Below are 17,616 nucleotides of genomic sequence, written 5' to 3'. Positions count from 1 at the left end.
AGTGAGCAGAGGCTTATTTATATTTATGTGAAAAGCAGCCAAAATAAATATATATACTTAAAGAGCTTTAGAAAGCTTGCCTTAAGTGTATTGATTGGATATCTCCTTGCAAGGTCTTCTCTGTGTCTCTTCTTTCCCCACAGGACTCTAACTTATGGCTTGAAATTGGAGTTGATTTTCTGGCTTAACCTCAAACGTTTTAACTGAAAACCTATCCCTGTTGTGCTGTTCTTTATTTGGGAAGTGAAGAGGGAAAAGCTTTTTTAAGAGTGGTCTGAATTGGGACAGGTGGCTCAGTGGATTGAGAACCAGGCCTAGAGACAGGAGATCCTGGATTCAAATCTGGTATCAGATACTTCCTACCTGAGTGACCTTGGACAAGTCACTTACCCCCATTGCCTAGCTCTCACTGCTCTTCTGCCTTAGAACCAATACATAGTACTGGATGGAAGATGAGGGTTTAAAAACAGTGGTATGATTATAAGCATTTGTTGCACAGGTTTTTTTGTTTTTCTTTTGTAATGGAAGGAGTTGGGAGGAAGATAAAATAGATTTTGTTCACTGAAAAAGAAAAAGAAATTAAGTGTTGTCTGAGAGGAGCCAAGAAAGAGGATCCAATATCCAACAAGATGTTGGCATCAGGGAACCCACATGGATGGAAGCTATCCAGTTGGATGTTTCTAAACCATTCCTTTATTACTTTTTCTTCCATCCTTCTAGGATCCACTGTTTCATCAGCCTTGATGCTCCTTCCTCTTCACAAACCCAAACTCCTTTAGATCTTGGCTCATGGTCTTTGAGTTATTCTGGCTGAAAAGTTCACCATCCCATAGATTTTCTAAAGATGAGTTTCTTCACCCTTGGTTCTCAAGACAGACTGGCCCTACTGGAAATCTTTCAAGCTTGACGCACCAGAACAAGCAATTCTATTATTCTAGTTTGAAAACTCAAAGTCACTACCTCTATGCCACAGTGAGATATCCCAGGGTTTCAGCAAAGATTACTCAAGTCCATTAACTTGAAATTCTACACAATGACCCTAGAAAGTGAGACTGACTTTTATTCTTTTTTAAAACCCTTATGTTCTTAGTATTAGTTCTAAGACAGAAGAACAGCAAGGGCTGGGTGATTGGGGTTAAGTGACTTGCCCAGAGTCACATAGAAAGTGTCTGAGGTCGGATTTGAGCTCAGGTCCTCCTGATTCCAGATCTGATGCTCTATCCACTGTGTCACCTAGCTGCCCCTCTGACCTCTATCAATAGGAGGAAACAACAACAACAAAAAAAAACCTGAAGACTCTCAATTGCTATAAGTCTCTCCATTAAAAACCATTTTTTTTCTTGGATTGAGAACCAAGCCTGGAGACAGGAGATTCTAGGGTCAAATCTGGCCTCAGAAACTTCCTTGCTATGTGACCCTGGGCAAGTCACTTAACATCCATTACCTAGCTCTTACCACTTTTCTGCCTTGGAACCAATAAACAGTATTGATTCTGAGAGAAAAGGTAAGGATTATTTAAAAATATTTTTTTTTATTTTTGCAGTATGACTGTCTACTAAGAAAGTTATCATTCCTTAAGAAGACAAATGATAATGGTCTTAGGGTAAGTATGGACACCAGAGTCAACAGAGAGAGCTCTGTCCCCTAAAATCTTTGGATCAACTCTGCTCCAACTTGTTTTTTTCCTTTGATTTCACCAACATACATAAAGAATTTCCATTTTGGAAGCCCCAACCTCCACTGTAGATCAGCAGCTTCCCATGCCAGAGGCACTGAGAGTTGGCAGAACTTGCCCCTCTGTCACACAGCTAGTATGAGTCAGAGACAGGACTGGAACCTAGGTCTTCCTGACTCCAAAGTTGATCCTTTTTTTTTTTCCATTTTGTCATGTGACACCAAGTAAATAAAATAGAAAAGAGATGATCTCAAAGTCAGGAAGACTTGGGTTCAAGTCTTACCCGTAACATATATGAACTGTGTGATCCAGGGGCAAATCTCTTACCTTTGTAATGCCCTAGACAACTCTAAGATCAATAAACTGAAGAGCAGGAGGTCTGGAATTGGGAAGATCTGAGTTCAAATCTAGTCTCATATATATCCTAGCTGTGTGAGCCTGAGCAAGTTACCTGACCCCAACTGCCTAGACTTTACCGCTTTTCTAGCAAGAAATCCATTTTTAGTTTTGATTCTGAGAAAGAAGGTAAGGGTTAAAAAAAATTACAGCACAAGCACACCGAAGGAGGAGGGAGTAGTCCCAAAGGGAATTCCCTACAGAGATACCTTTTGCTTCCGCTATGGAGTTTTCAGTAAGAAACAAAACAAAACAATTTATCTTTATATTGTGCTTTACAGTTACTCAGCTAACTTTTCAGAGGCTAATGTCCAATTAAGCTTTTTCAGATTTATTCATTTCATTTCAGTGCTTTCATTCATTTGCAAACCAATATGGTACCCTGGTCAATCAATCATTTTAATTCTAACCAGAAAATGCTATTTTAGGAATAGGGAAAAGAGATGAAAGGGCAGCTAGGTGTCCCATAGATGAGAAACAGAGCTGGAGTCAGGAAGACTCATCTTCCTGAGTTCAAATCTGGCCTCAGACACCAGTTATGTGATTCTGGGCAAGTCACTTAACTCTGCCTCAGTTTCCTCATATGTTTGTCAAATCAGCTGGAGAGGGAAATGACAAGCCACTCTAGTATATTTACCAAGAAAATCCCAAAAATGGGGTCACAGAGTCATATATGACTGAAAAAATGAACAAACAACAATAGAGATCAAACCTGTAACTTTATTATTGTCAGAAACCCCTTGGTGAGGAAGTCCCCTCTACCAATGCAGTCAGTACCCTTTCTGGCACATTTGGTCTTAGGCAGTTGCCTGGGGGACTGAGAAATTAAGTGGCTAAGGCCACCCAGCCAGTACGAGCCAGAGGCAGGAAGGCGTTGGCTTTCAGGATCTCTATCCATAGCTCTATGCTGCCTATATTGCCTTAAACAATATTTTTGCAACATATAAAGGTACATTTTATATAACACATTCCCCACTCCAACTACACACATAGAACTGAAGAGAAGAATATGTTTAAGAGTTTATCTAGGCACAAAAGGGTCCTTCTCCCCCAGTAACTGAACACGTTTACAAGCAGAAGAAACCTACACTGTTCTGAATACATTCCCCTAGCAGAAGGGAAATGAATGAAATTCAACAAAATTTAAGGACTCTGCTCTAGGCAGACTGGAAAGACAAAGGCAAACATTGTCTGCATTCTCTTAGTGGAAAGTCATAGATAGGATTTATTGCCGAAAGGGACCTTGGAGCTTATCTGGTCTAATCCCCTTGTTTAGAGATGCCATAACCGAGGCCAAGATAGTTTGAGGAACACACTCAAGGACATACAATAAGTCAGAGAGGGAGCCAGAATGCAACCCCAAGTCCTCAAATCCAATGTTCTTTCTAAAACACAACACTGTTTATTCATTTCTTTACATTTTCCCAGAGCTATCTGCTCACCAGCTCTCCCTTCTTCACTCTCCATCATTTTCTACAAGAGCTTTAAGAGAGAGAATGGTTTTATTCTTTATATCTGTATCCCTAGTCCCTCGAACAGTGCCTGGTACACAGTGGGTGCTTAATAAATGCTTATTGAATTAATCAATAGTTCCAGTCCTTAAGAACCTCATAGACTAGGTGGGGAACTCAATAAGTCAAAAGTCTCTAAGGAAAACTAGGTGGTTCAGTGGACTGAGACAGGTCTGTCTGCCTGGAACTGTGGCTTATCCTAAAAAGGATACCCATTTAACAGAAAAAATCACAATTTCTCTGGTAAAAGGGACCTCAAAGGTCATCTAGTCAAATTTGTTCATTTAGGGCACTTAGGTGGCTCAGTAGGTAGAAAGGCAGGACTAAAGATGGGAAGAACTGGAAAGGTTCAAATGTGGCCTCAGACACTTCCAAGCTTGGTGACCTTGGACAAGTCACTTCACCCCCATTGCCTAGCCCTTATGCCTCTTCTCTTCTGGAATTGATACTTAGTATTGATTCAAAGATGGAAGGTAAGAATTTTAGAAAAAAGATCATTGCTTTTTCTTTCTAGATTTTTGACTCTTGTTCATCTCATTAGAAAAAACATTGTTCTGTTATACGACTACAGTGGAAAGAGAAAGGACCACCATCACTGTTGTAACATCAGAAATTTGTCTAATCCGCAATAAAACTGAAACAGAGCTCTGAGTCAATAGCTATTTATTAAAGAGATTTGGTACCCTACAATAGGATCCCAGACCTTCTTCATGATCTGAGACCCCCTCCATGTTCTAGAGTACAAGTTTCAAGACCCTTAAAGTCCCAGACAATTCAGATGGTGCAACCCAAAGTGTGAAATCTCATTGGTAACCCCACCAATGAATTGGGTTCACAGATTAAAAGGCCAGTCAATCCCAAGGCAACGGGCTGGCTGATCTCCACCCCAGTGTTGAGTAATGACCCTACAATGTTCCTCCAAAATTAAGCACAGGGCAGGCAGAACCCTACCCGAGCATTAGGCAATGGGCTCTCAAAATAACTAGAGGACTTCTCAAAGGGACCCATTGGAACATCTCTGCCATGCGGTACTCAGATGGCCCAGGGTGGAGGTCCAGAGGTCTTCCTCACCCATGGTGGCTTACTCATCAGGCCACGTGGGTGGAGCACCTCTAGTTTGGACATTTGTGTGTTCAGGCAAGTATGTGTTCTGACAAGTTTAAAATCTAGCATAGAGAAGGTTCTACAAGTTTAAAGTCTAACATAAGAATCAATTTAACTTATTCTCATTACTCAATTCTATTGTTTATTAGGATTAGTTGATGATCCTTAACTGACTAAGTGTATATTAATGTCTGTTAATAGAAAATAAAGAATCACTACCCCATGGAATCACATTGAACTGGACAATTGCTGATTAGGAATTAGGGGCAGCTAGGTAGCACAGTGGATAGAGTGTCAGGCCTGGGATGAGAAGAACCTGAGTTCGAATTTGACCTTAGATTCTTTCTAACTGTGTGACCCTAGTTAAGTCACTTAACCCTGATCACGTAGCCCTCAGCAGCAAATCTGTCTTAGGACTGATACTAAGAGACAGCTCTTCTACTTTAGAATTGATTACTAAGATTATAAGATAAGGGTTTAAAATTATCATAAAGGTAAAATCATTGATTTAGGATGGGCGGGGACTTATTCCAATAGGGTAGGAGTCAAATTATTTTTCACACCATTAGCCCTTACCACAACAGCAAAAACAACTCCGACCAATACAAATTCTCTATAATTATAATAATCAAATCTGGTCTTATAGAATAAATATAAGAACACACTCACCTCCTTTCTTTGAAGAAGTGGGGAGCTTTGGATGGGGAAGATATCAGACTTGACTGATGCCTTGACTGATTTTGTCAAACTTCCTTTCCCCTCCTCTTTCCTTGTTATTCTTGGTTATCTGAGATGATTTTCTGATCAGGGAGGACTGATCATGGGGGAATCTGAAGGTGATATAAAAACAAAAGATAAGAATAAAGTGGGGGAAGATGTTTGTGTCAATGTGGTTTTCAATTCTGCTTCAGAGTTTTCCAGATGGTGTACTGCTCTCCAACAACCCAGATGGCCTGACTTCCCCTACTTTAACCCAAACTGAAAGCATGGGGTTATTCCCCAGATTGACTATTGGGTGATCTCGGGCAACCAAGTTACCTTGAGTCCACCTTTTTATCAGAAACGAAATCAGTGTTAGTTGGTCAAAAAACAAGCATTTATTGAGCATTTACTGTGTGCCAAGAGCAAGGGATGCAAAGGCAAAAACCAGACCTTGCCCTTGAGAAGGTCACACTCCAATGGAGGAGACCACGTGCAAAAAAAAGTACATACAAGATAAGCACAGTATAAACGGAAGGTGTCTTTTTGTTACGTGATCTCTTCTTTGACTATAACTCTGTCCAAAGTACCTCTCTTATCAATTCACTTAGATTGGTCAGGGGCCCGAAATTATTCTACTTTCTTATCAATCCAGTACAGAAACCCACTAACCAGCTCATTGACCCTTCTTTCTAACTCCCAGTTCCTTTTCTCCTAAAAAGAAGTTGGACTAAAACAGGAATTAGCCTGGGATCCATGAATGTGTGTATGCATGTGTATGTTTTAAAAGTGAAATGTTTTTTATTTAAATTTATTTAAAAACAAACTTATTTTAAAATATTCAATAACTATATTTTGTGATCACTGCTTCCTATGTAATCCTACAAAATCCTAGTAAAAGTATCATGCTAGAAAGAGCCCAAAGGCTTTACCAGATTGCCCAAAGTATCCATACCCAGAACTCTTATTCTTGGGAGTTGGAAGGACCTGGGTTCAAATCTGAGCTCAGATACAGCCTAGTTGTATGACTTAGGCAACTTGATTTACCCTATTTGCCTAGCCCTTGTCCTTCAGTCTTAGAATTGTTACTAAGGCAAAAAGTAAGGGTCTGGGGGCAGCTGGGTAGCTCAGTGGATTGAGAGCTAAGCCTAGAGACGGGAGGTCCTAGGTTCAAATCTGGCCTCAAACACTTCCCAGCTGTGTGACCCTGGGCAAGTCACTTAACCCCCATTGTCTAGCCCTTACCACTCTTCTGCCTTGGAGCCTACACAGTATTGACTCTAAGATGGAAGGTAAGGGTTTAAAAAAAAAAAAGTAAGGGTTTAAGGAGAGAAGAAAAAAGTACTCCTGATAGTGATATCAAAGCACTAGCGATGTCAAACCCAATGGAATTGCTCATTGGCTATGGGAGGGGGGAAGGAAGGGGAGTGAAAGAACATGAATCATGTTATCATGGAAAAATATTCTAAATGAATTAAATAAATAAATTTTTTAAGTGTTTAGTGTTTCAGGAAAGGGGAGAGAAGGAAAGAAAGGAACTCAAAATTTCAGAAAACAAATGCCAAAAATTATTCTTACCTGTTAATGGGGAAAAAATAAAATAATATTGAAGAAATGAAAGAACCCCTGATCTAAATGGTTCTCCTCCCTGAGGCCCCTTTCCAGATCCTAAATCTGTGATACTGTGTTGCCCCATGTTATGAGCATCCTTTTCTAAGAATCACAGCACCAATCCTACATGAAGTTTGGAGAATATCTTCCCCCTTTATAATTATTTTTTAAGCCATTTCCTTTTTTCCCTCCCTTGACTGTATGTACCCCACCTTTCCCCCCACCCCAACCCCAGATACCACCTGGTGATTCTTCATATTTAAATGTTTCTCTTACATAGCAACCAGGATTGCTCATTATGGAGGCAAACAGCTTGATACTCCTTAATAGGGCATCACTAGATCATAACACAGCTGGCCTGGTAGTGAGGAAGACATGGATTCCAAGTCCAGAAACATACTGACTGAGTGACCCTGGGCAAGTCACAGATAAGTTGCAGAGGCATGCTCTTGCATCTTTAGAATGAAGAGATAATTAAAACTCATTTATCTAGAAATCCTCAATCTCTTAGGGTACTAGGCTGTCAAGAAGCTAATTTAGTTATCTAAACTGATTTTGGCACTTTTGAATGGAATTTTTTAGCTGGAGGGAAGGCATAGTGGAGAGAGAGGAACAGGAGAGGTGAAGAGGATAAAAAGTTCAGTGTAGCAAAATGATCACAGGACTTAGAGTTATAAGGGGTCCAACCTCAGTTATAGCACTTTCAAGTCACTTCTGGTCTTAGGTTCTCAGTTTCTTTGTCTATAAAATAGGGCTAGAACTTAGATTTTCTGTCTCATAAGGATATGGGGAAGAATCAACCTCCAAGTGCTTTCACAATCAAATTTATTATTGTTTTGTTCAGGTTACATTATTTGCAGAGATTCCCTGTAATGAAGAACTCAAAAGACAGAGAAGGATGGAGTTGACTATGAATTGGTCTTCCTTCTTTCCCAAGAACTAACCTTCTTTGTCTGAAGTTATCCTAAAGAGGATAACCAAATCTAAAGAACTGGAGGGCCACCCAGGCTAGTACCATCTTGCCCAAGTCTTCGTAAACTCTAGGAACCATTATCCCTCCCCCCTTCCAAATTTTATTCCTCTTCCCTATCATACTTGGAACCCCCAAGCATGGCGCTTATATGGGGAACCTAGATTGCAATCTATTGGCCATGATGGAACACCTTTTCTAGAAATACTCTTTTTTTGAGGTTGACAGTTCTCTTCCTCCTGGAGAAATGTCTTTTTTTCCCCATTTAACCTTTGTCTTTCCTTAAAATTTGGCTTCCTGTCCTCCATGTCTGACAGGGAAAGCACACCAGGGGCTAGATGGGAACTGATCATTATTATGACTCTTATTTGGCCTGGAGGAACATTATTCCAGGTCTGGTCCTGCCTCCATCTCTACTATATTGTATTAGCTTCAGCTTTGCCTCTTGGGGTGGCCACCCCATCACTGTCCTGAGCCCTTAACCATCAGTAGGGCTCATTTCTGTCTGCATTTTCCCTGCATTGGCTTTAGCTTCTCTGGGCTCATTGCATCTATCAAGTAATGATCCCTTGAAAGCTTTTTCTATTCTCTGTTCCCCTTTTTTTCCCTTTCCAGCTCATTGGCCATGTTAACCACTGTTGAGTCATTTCATCTGAGTCACGGCTGGCTGTGGTACAGGGCTCAGCAGAGCTTCCTCCCACCGCACCTGGCTGGAGCAAAGCTATTGCCAAGGAATATGGACCTCTAGGCTCTATGCCCATCAATTCACCATTCGAGGATGTTAAGTGGATTTGTTATAAAAAGGGAAAGGACTTGCTCCTCTCTTCTCTTCCCTATTCATCCATCTCCTTCAGGTTATCCCTCCTCCTCAGCAATGAGTCAGAAGATAATCAAATTCTGAAGTGAGAAGGGCCACCACTTGTCCTAGTTTCTTTCAAGGTTGCAGGGCTCCCTATGAATCAGTCCCCAAACCCCCTGAGGATTCAAACAGTTTGGCTTAGGCAAGGTCTTTGCATCCTGTTCTGTATGTACCTGCTGGGACACTTCTATCCTGAATCACTTCCTCCTTTGGAGGAATAAATTGTCCCAAGAACCAGAAACATAAACTCCAAATGTGTTGCTTTTCTCATGCGTATTTTATTTATGGATAACTTTCTGATTCTTTCCCAGAGTGTTAAAACAAAGAATTCAAAATACAGATAATGTGGACCAGCTAGGTGGCACAATGCACAGGGTGCCAACCTGGACTCAGGAGCACCTGGGTTCAAGTCAGACACTCCTGAATTGTGTGACCCTGGGCAAGTCACAACCCTATTTGTCTAGCCTTTGCCTTTCTGTCTGACAAGTTGTAACTAAGACAGAAAGGGATTTAAAAAAAAAGAGCAATAATAATTGAATTAATGATGAATTGGTCTTGCCTCTTTCCCAGAAACTAGTCTCCTTGGCCTCAGGATTGAATTTAAAGAGGGCAATCAAATCTAAAGAATGAGGAGCCCACTTTAGCCACCCTAGTCTCTGGCTCTAGCATCCTGTCCAAGTTACTGTGAACTTACATAGCCTGCCTATTGCCTCCAACCCCCTTCCAAAAGATTATTTGATCACCTCTTTTTCTGTATTTCATTGGACACCCCAATGCTAAAATTCTATGTGGCATCCCAGATAATAATCTGTTTGCCTTGATTAAAGACAGATCCCTTCTTACTACTTTACTACTTCCCTTATGTTCTGCTTTAGAATCAATACTAAATAGTGGTTTCAAGGCAGAAGATCAGTAAGGGCTACACAATGAGGGTTAAATTACTTAAGCAGGGTCATATAGCTAGGAAGTATCTGAGGCCAGATTTGAAGCCAGGACTTTCTGTCTCTAGGCCTAGCTCTCAATCCACTGAGCCACCTAGCCACCATCCATCTATGATTTAAGATAGTAGGGATGGATTTGCTATGAACCATCTACCTTCTCAACTTGCCCACCTGGTAACCAATGGCATACATCTGCAACAGGTCAGGATGATAAAATACAAGCCCTGGGATTGTATTGGCTCAGAAGGCAACCTCTAAGAGTAAGAAAGAGCATCTCAGAAAGAAACGATGGGAGGGAAGCAAAGATAAGCTCTGCCAACTTCAATATAATGCCAAGGGTCTATACAACACTTCCATAACATTAACTATACAGATTCTAGGATTTTGTCCTAGAAAAGTTGTTCAAGATTATCTATTCCCACTCTCCATTTTAAGAAAAGTTAGTTCAACCCCCAAAAGGTAAATATAATAACTAAAGTCACAAAGGTGACCCTCAGAACAGAATTCAAACCTCTTTTTTTTAACCCTTAATAACAGCCCTCCCCTCTAAGACAGAAGGAGGACATGGACTAGGCAAACAGGGCTAAGTGACTTGTCCAGAGTCAAACAGCTAAAAAGTGTCTAAGGTCAAATTTGAACCCAGGTCCTCCTGATTCCAGGTCTGGCCCTCTATCAACTATACCACCTAACTGTGTCTCTCTGTCTCTCTATGTGTCTGCCTCCCTCTTAAGGCTTTGACAGTGAATTTTACAGAATTAGATGGCAGCCTTGAAGGGAACCTGGATGAGGTTCCTGCCCTAATGAATGCCAAGACAAAATTACATTTACACACTAAAATCAAATATGTACAGGTAAGTGAACCATTACACATGTCTGCAGTAGCTGAGATGGCAAGGGAACATGATGTGGACACCAGGCTACTACTTCTTTACATCTACCTTCTTGACTCCAGGGCTCTGCTGGACAGCTACTGCTCCTAGTTCAACAACATTAGTCATTCAGCAAACTTGATGAACACTATACCAAGTGTGGTATGTGATACAAAGATGGATAAGACACACTCAGTCCCTAATCTCAAGAAGCTTGCAGTTTAACACGGGGGTTTTAACCATTTTAGATGACAGACTATTGTGGAGCTACAATGTTTGAACAAAGTAGTAAAATAGCAAGACCACACAGAGATCACTTGCATGCACTGGGGGAAGCAGAAGGGGGAAGCAGAAAGGAGATCTTCGCAGAAGAAGTGGTCGCCAACTACACTTAAGCCATTGAGAATGGATATGTTAAAAGGCAGAGGTACAAACCCAAAGACTTATGAGACTAAGACTGAAGGGGAAAAGTGAAAGACATGTCAAGTAGCCAAAGAGTAAGTACATGGAAGGTAATGTGAGCGTTCCCTCCAATAATGCGAATCTAGCCACATCTGACCATGCATGAGATTTGAAATAGAAAGAGCATTCCTTAGGACAGGGATTGTTCTTGTATTCTATGTCCAGTATCGAGCATAGTGTCTGGCACATAGTGGGTGCTTAATAAATGACTGTTGGTTCATTTTTAAAGGGAAATAATATGAAGGAGAATAGTCAACTCCAAGATCTAGAATTAAAAAGGATCTTAAACATCCTCTAGCTCAAATACATTATTTTACTGATAAGATACAGGAGATGTAAAGAGAGGAAATGACTCCTTTAATTCATGTAGGCAATAAAGAGTGGAGCTGAGATTTGAACCCAAGTAGAATGGACCAAGTAGGGCAGCTAGGTGGTACAGTGGATAAAGTACTAAGACTAGAGTTAGGATGACTCATTTTTGAGAGTCCAAATCCAGCCTCGGACACTCACTTTTGTGTGACCCTGGGCAAGTCACTTTACCTTTTTGCTTCAGTTTCCTCATATGAAAAACAGGCTGGAGAAGGAAATGGCAAACCACTCCAGTATCTTTGCCAAAAATATTCCCAATGCGGGTCATGAGGAGTAGGACAAGACTGAAATGACTAAACCCCAAATGTTGGACCAAGTGAAGAAGGGCCATGAATTTATTTTACTAAAGGTATTTTATTTTTCCTGTTTTCAGCAGGCCACAGAATGGAAAATGATGCAACAAAGCTGTGCTTTTGTAGTAGTGGTATCCATGACAGTCTGGAAGCAGTAGGATTAATGGGAGAGGTTATGGCAATTAGTCATGAGATAAAATAAAGTGCTACACAATAGCGTTGGAAGTAAGATGGTTAGGAGGGAAGATATCCAGATCTGACAAAACTTCATTAGACAGGAGGGAAAGTGAGAAATCAAAACTCTAGAACTTAGATTATATATATACATATACGTATATATGTGTGTATATATATGTTTATATATATACATATATATGTGTATATATGTATATGTATATATATATATACATATATATGTGTATATATGTATATGTATATATATATACATATATATGTGTATATATGTATATGTATGTATATATATATATACTTTCAATAAGCAACAACTCTAAGACCAAGGGTTGGGAAAGAGGGCTTTAGTGACTTGCCCAGGGTCATGTAGATAGCAAAAGCTTAGCTTCTTAAAATTGTTAAGCTTTCCCCCCAAAATCAAAGCATGTAGCAATGCTATTCTATTTCTCATGAACCAATGTGCAAATTATTATAAATAGTGTCATTTGGGCTTATCAAACCCCTTCTCCTGACATTCATGGCCTGCCCCCTCACCCCCTTCTTCCTGATTAGGGCCGAGCAGAGTTTGAGACCTGGGGATTCATCTTTGCAATGGTTGCTGCCCCTTGCCTTAGAACAGTGATGGCAAACCTTTTAGAGACTGAATGTCCAAACTGCACTCTCAAGCTACATGTAAGCCACCCCCTTAGAGGAGGAGGGAGGGATCCCACTCGGTTGCTGGGCAGAGAGGCAGGTAATGTGAAAAATGTCCTCAGGTGAGGTGGAGAGGGGAAAAAGAACAGACCCCTCTGGTATGTGTACTACAGGTTTGCCAACAAAGCCTTAGAACAATGAATTACAGGAAAAAAAATTAGCTGGCCTCAGACACTACTTAGCTGCAAGTCACTTGATCCCTACTGTCTAGCCCTGACCTTGTTCTTTTACCTTGGAACCAATACACCATATGGATTCTAAGACAGTAGGTAAGAGTTAAAAAAAATCTTTAATAGCTAATTTCACCAATCTATAATTTCTATTTCATTAATCTTCCTTTCTTTTTTGCAACCTCAGCTAATATCTCTTGACCTAAATGCCACACCTCTAAACACTTATGCAAGTTTCATTCTTTCAAAAAATGATTGGCAGACCCTGTTTTCCTCATAGACATCATGGGAAATTAGACATGGGAAGGCATTTAAAAATCTTCCATGCTTTCCTTCATTCTATATGAGGAAATTGAAATTCAGGACATTTACCTCTTTTGCACAAGATCACTGAAGTTGTGTGCATTCTATCCTTGCTTCAATCTCAATCCCATATCTATGTTCTGTGACTTCTGTGCAAAACTCAAGTCTTTTTTATTCTCAAAATCATCAGGTTCGAGAGTGAAAGGGCCATAGAGGCTAATCTAATCCAGCCATTTGAGTTTACAGATTAGAAACTGAAGTTGTGTGGATGTCATACAGTTAATTCAGCCCAAGCAGATAAAATTCAAACCCATGTCTGGTTTCAAATCTAGCACAGCTTTCATGGTTTTAATGTACTATGTTGGAGGAAAGAATAAAAAAAGCTTCTTTAAGCAAAGGCAGAGTCCATTGACTGGAGTTCAAATAAACACACTGAAGATCCTGTCCTAGCCCTGTCACTTACAACATGTGGGAACTTGAACAAATCATTTCCTTTTTATGGAGGTTGGTTTTCTCATTGAGAAAAATGGAAAGTCTAGGTTGATCTCTTCTGGCTCATTAATCTATGATCACCAATGAAAACTGGAAAGGGCAAATAAGGAAGCAGCACCTTCAGTTTCACAACTATCCTATTTCTCTATAGGGTGGAGGACAAGAAAAACTGAGATGAGTTGAGCCAGAATGAAATGCTCTAAATTTCAGAAGCCACCTAGACTATTTGGAAATCCTGTTCACTTAAGTAAAATGAACTTCTCCCAGTTCCACTTCCTTCTGGGTTTCTTACTCACAAACAAATCTAGTCAGAAGGAGGGGAACTGCAGAAGGCTGCCTTGAACTTAGGGGAGAGGTGCTCTGCTCCAGACTGGAAGCTGGGCAGTGACTCAGGGAGGAGGGGAGCTCTGCCAGCTGGGTACTTTTATTATTATTTTTTTAAAGACCTACGACTCATATGAATACAATCAGTCCCTAATTAGCCCTCCCACACACGGCTCCTTGACAGAGGGGCTGTGCCTCCCATAGAACTTTATTCTACACCCTCTTCAGGGGTGCCCTTTAAAGATCTTTCCCCCTTCAGGGTTCCCCAGGATGTACAATTAGCGGAATGGAGCAAGTGTACACAATGTGGTTTGCCCAAACTGTAACCTCCACCCTTTACAGTGATTCCAAAATGAATTTCCCTAGAGCTTGCCTTAGCTGTAAACCATAAAGAACCTACCCATGAGGAAGGATCTTCTAAATTAGCTGTCTTCTAGGATTTGGAGGGCTGTCAGGAGGAGAGAATCAGTTCCTTCCAATGCTCCCCTAAGGGTGGAGCCAAGAGTAAAAGATGGAAATCCATAGACATAGATTAAGGCTGCAAGTCAGAATAAACTTCCTTCTAACAATTGCAGCTGTCTAAATGTGGGCTGGACTGCCTCAGAAGGTGGAAGGTTCCCCTCCTTTAAACTCTCCAAGCAGAAGACTCCTTGACAGGTATGCTATCGTGATGACTGGAAGGGGGGGGGGGGGGGCAGAGGGCATTTTGGGTATTTTTTAATCAACCCGAGACACCAGAACCGCTTGGTTTTTCAGTGTCAGATATCACAGGCAACATTTTTTCTGAGGCAATGACTTCCGAACGCAAACCAGGCCACTGGTTCTGCCTCTCCACAGAGAGGAGGCACCGACCCAAAGGCTGTCAGCAGCTATCAAATTTTGAATGGGAAGGGGGGGGGGGAGGTTAGGAGGGGAGGCCAGAACAGTTTTAATCGAAATCCAATTTCCTTTTTCTTTAATATCAAATGTTTTCTTTTATTGGGCTGACTTCGGCCGTAGTGTGCACACAGTTCCTAGCTCACCCTGGTTGGTGGGAAGTTCCAGCGACTTAGATCCCCGGCGCGATCCAAAGCAGCTGTGGCAGTAACCGCTGTCGGCCTGCGCAGGGAACACTGACTCACCACAGCGCCGGCTTCCACGTCAGTGACACCTCCTCCTTCACCTGGGCCAGGGAAGAGGAGGGATTCTGCACCTGGCCTTGGCGCGGAGCACCAAACTAAAGGGGGCCCCAGGCTGACGATACACGCTACAAAGTGTCCGTTCTTCCCCTCCCCCCCCCCCCAAATCCTGCGAACTTCGGGAAGCAAAGCCCAGACGAGAGGGAAAGTGAGCCGCTCTGCTCCAGTTCCCCGAGGCGGCTGGCTGCTTCGGAAGCTGCTTTAGCGCCCCCGATAACAGCTGGGCAAGGGCCCTGGAGCAAGCAGATGGGAGAATCCTTAGCTCACGAGCCCCCAACCCAACTAAGGCAGTGCAGAGAGACTGGGGGCGGGGGGGGGGGGTGGGGGGGATCTGACTAAGCAACTCGACAGAAAGGGAAACTTGGAAAGGAAAAAAAAGAAAGAAAGAGAAACACCTCCAAAGGCACTGGATGGGAGCTTTGTGTACTTCTTCCTCTTGCCCTGGGAGATCCCTGGATCCCACGGAGCATAAATCCATTACACCCCATTGCTCAGGCATTCTGTTCCTTCTCCCTTGAAGACCTGATGTACCCCCACCCCTCCATGTCCTCCCCCTAAATAGTCTCTGTACTAGCATGTGAGGGGGGATCCTTGGCCTTTCTAAATCCCATATTGACCCGGATTTTGCAGAAACCACCCCCCTTATCTTCACGGAAACCCTACAACCCTCTGCAACACACTCTTGATTCCTCCAGCTCCTTGTCACCCCCTCCCCAAGAGCTTTCCAATCACCCAGAGTTTCCACAGGGCCCCATCATTCTGGATCACCGCCCTTCTCAGGAACTCCGGTCACCCCCTGTAGCCATTTCCCCCAGGCCCCCTAATGGTCCTTCAACCCTCCTCCAGAGCCCTGAAAACCCTCAAGCCGCTATGAAGTGAGATCAGCCTCTGACTCCAACTGATCCTTCCTCACTCTAATCCGGGACCCTGAAATCTGCTCCCCCCATCACGTATCCAGCCTGCGACAACTCCCACCCCCACCCCCTTCTCCCCCTGGCGTGGACCAGTGCCTAGGCTGGACAGGTCCCTCTTCCCGCCGCCCCCTCCCTCCCCCCCACCTCACTGCACTGCGCTGGGCTGGCTCCAGGCCGAGGGAGCTCGGCAGGGCAGCGCATCTCCCACCCTCAGGCTGCGGTGGCGGCTGTGAGTCCGGCTTACCGCAGCTGGCTGGCGAGGTAAACTGCTTCCAGTTCCCACAGCCGCAGCAGCAGCACCCAGGTTCTTCCAATGCGCACCGCCCGCAAGCCCAGCTGTCAGTCCGGCGAGCCCCTCCGTACTGCGCAAGCGCCAAGGCTGAACCCCTTTTCGCAGGAAGCCAGCCAGTTCAGGAAAGAAGGGTGGGGAGGGAGGAGGGATGGTGGAGTAGTAAATGGTCTAGTGTCACGTGTTTGGGGGAGGTGCCGAGCTTCGGAGGCCGTGGGGTTCACCTGCTGGTGCGTCCTCCCTTCTCTCACCATCCCTCCAGATTATCGTTATTAATATTTTAGTAAAATCATTGTCAACCCTTTAACTCTTTGCCCAGCGGTCTTCCCACATCCATCAGAGTGGCTAACATGACAAATGTTAGAGGGGATGTGGAAAAGTGAGGACACTAATACACTGCTGGGGGAACTGCTAACGGAGCTAACCATTTTGGAGAGCAATTTGGAATTATTTCAGAGAGATATAAAACTGGGTATACCTTTAGACTCGGCAATACCATGGCTGGGTCCGTTTCCCAAAGAGATCAGGGGAAAAGGAAAAGAGCCTATATATTACAAAATATTTATAGCATCTCTCTTTGTGCTGGCAAAGAAATCAGGGGGATGGCCATCAATTGGGGAATGGCGAAAGTAATTGTGCCATATGATTGTGATGAAATACTGCTTTGGCAAGCAGTTATGGACAGGTTTGTTTTTTTTTTAAGCTTGGGAAGAACTACATGGGATCATGAAGAATGAAATGAATAGAACCAAGAGAACATTATTTATTATTTCTATTTATTTATTTATTTATTAATATTTGAAACATAACTTGGGAAGGTCCACCTCCAGAGAATGACTGAAAAATAGAAATACAAGAAATACTGTGTGTGTGTATTTGCTTGCCTTTTATGGTGTGAGGAGGAGAGGGAGGGACTGAGATACCTGGAAAAGGAAGGAAAGAAGGGAAAGGAAAGGAGAGGGAGAGGGAAAGGGGGAGGGGGAGGGAAGAAGGGAGGGAGGGGGGGAGAGAGAGAGAGAGAGACAGACAGACAGAGAGACAGAGAAAATGAATTACTGTAACAACTCAATGGATCTCACCTGTGCAAATTCATAACAAATCAACACACCTTCCAGACTCCTGAACCAATACTATCCACAATGCCTCCTAGCTACCCAGGACCATTCAAATGTGATAGGGACATTATTTACAGAAAATCTCTAAATTGACTCTTTCCACAATTAAAAAACAAAGAACTCCAAAGACAATGAATAATGAGATTAACTATGAATTGTCCTTGCCTCCTTCCCAGGAAATAACTTC

General features: G+C 42.5%; 1 protein-coding gene across 2 annotated transcripts in view; it reads right to left on the bottom strand.

Moving 5' to 3' along the window:
- Positions 1-16,490, bottom strand: part of KIAA0513 (KIAA0513 ortholog) — a 45,373-nt gene extending 28,883 nt beyond the window's left edge. Inside the window, exons 1-3 of one of the 2 annotated variants that reach the window (XM_056810389.1) lie at positions 16,270-16,424; positions 14,956-15,095; positions 5,356-5,516 (exon numbers count right to left, since the gene is read on the bottom strand). The gene's annotated coding sequence lies outside the window, so the exon portion shown is untranslated. Of the gene's footprint in view, positions 1-5,355; positions 5,517-14,955; positions 15,096-16,269 lie in introns of both variants that reach the window. The other variant, XM_056810392.1, reaches the window with a different exon arrangement.
- Between the last annotated feature and the right edge of the window lie 1,126 nt (positions 16,491-17,616).

Source organism: Monodelphis domestica, chromosome 1 (assembly GCF_027887165.1).
Source record: "Monodelphis domestica isolate mMonDom1 chromosome 1, mMonDom1.pri, whole genome shotgun sequence".
Classification (NCBI taxonomy): Eukaryota; Metazoa; Chordata; class Mammalia; order Didelphimorphia; family Didelphidae; genus Monodelphis; species Monodelphis domestica.
The sequence above is the reverse complement of the archived record's forward strand: the minus strand, read 5'-3'. Positions and strand labels throughout refer to the sequence as shown.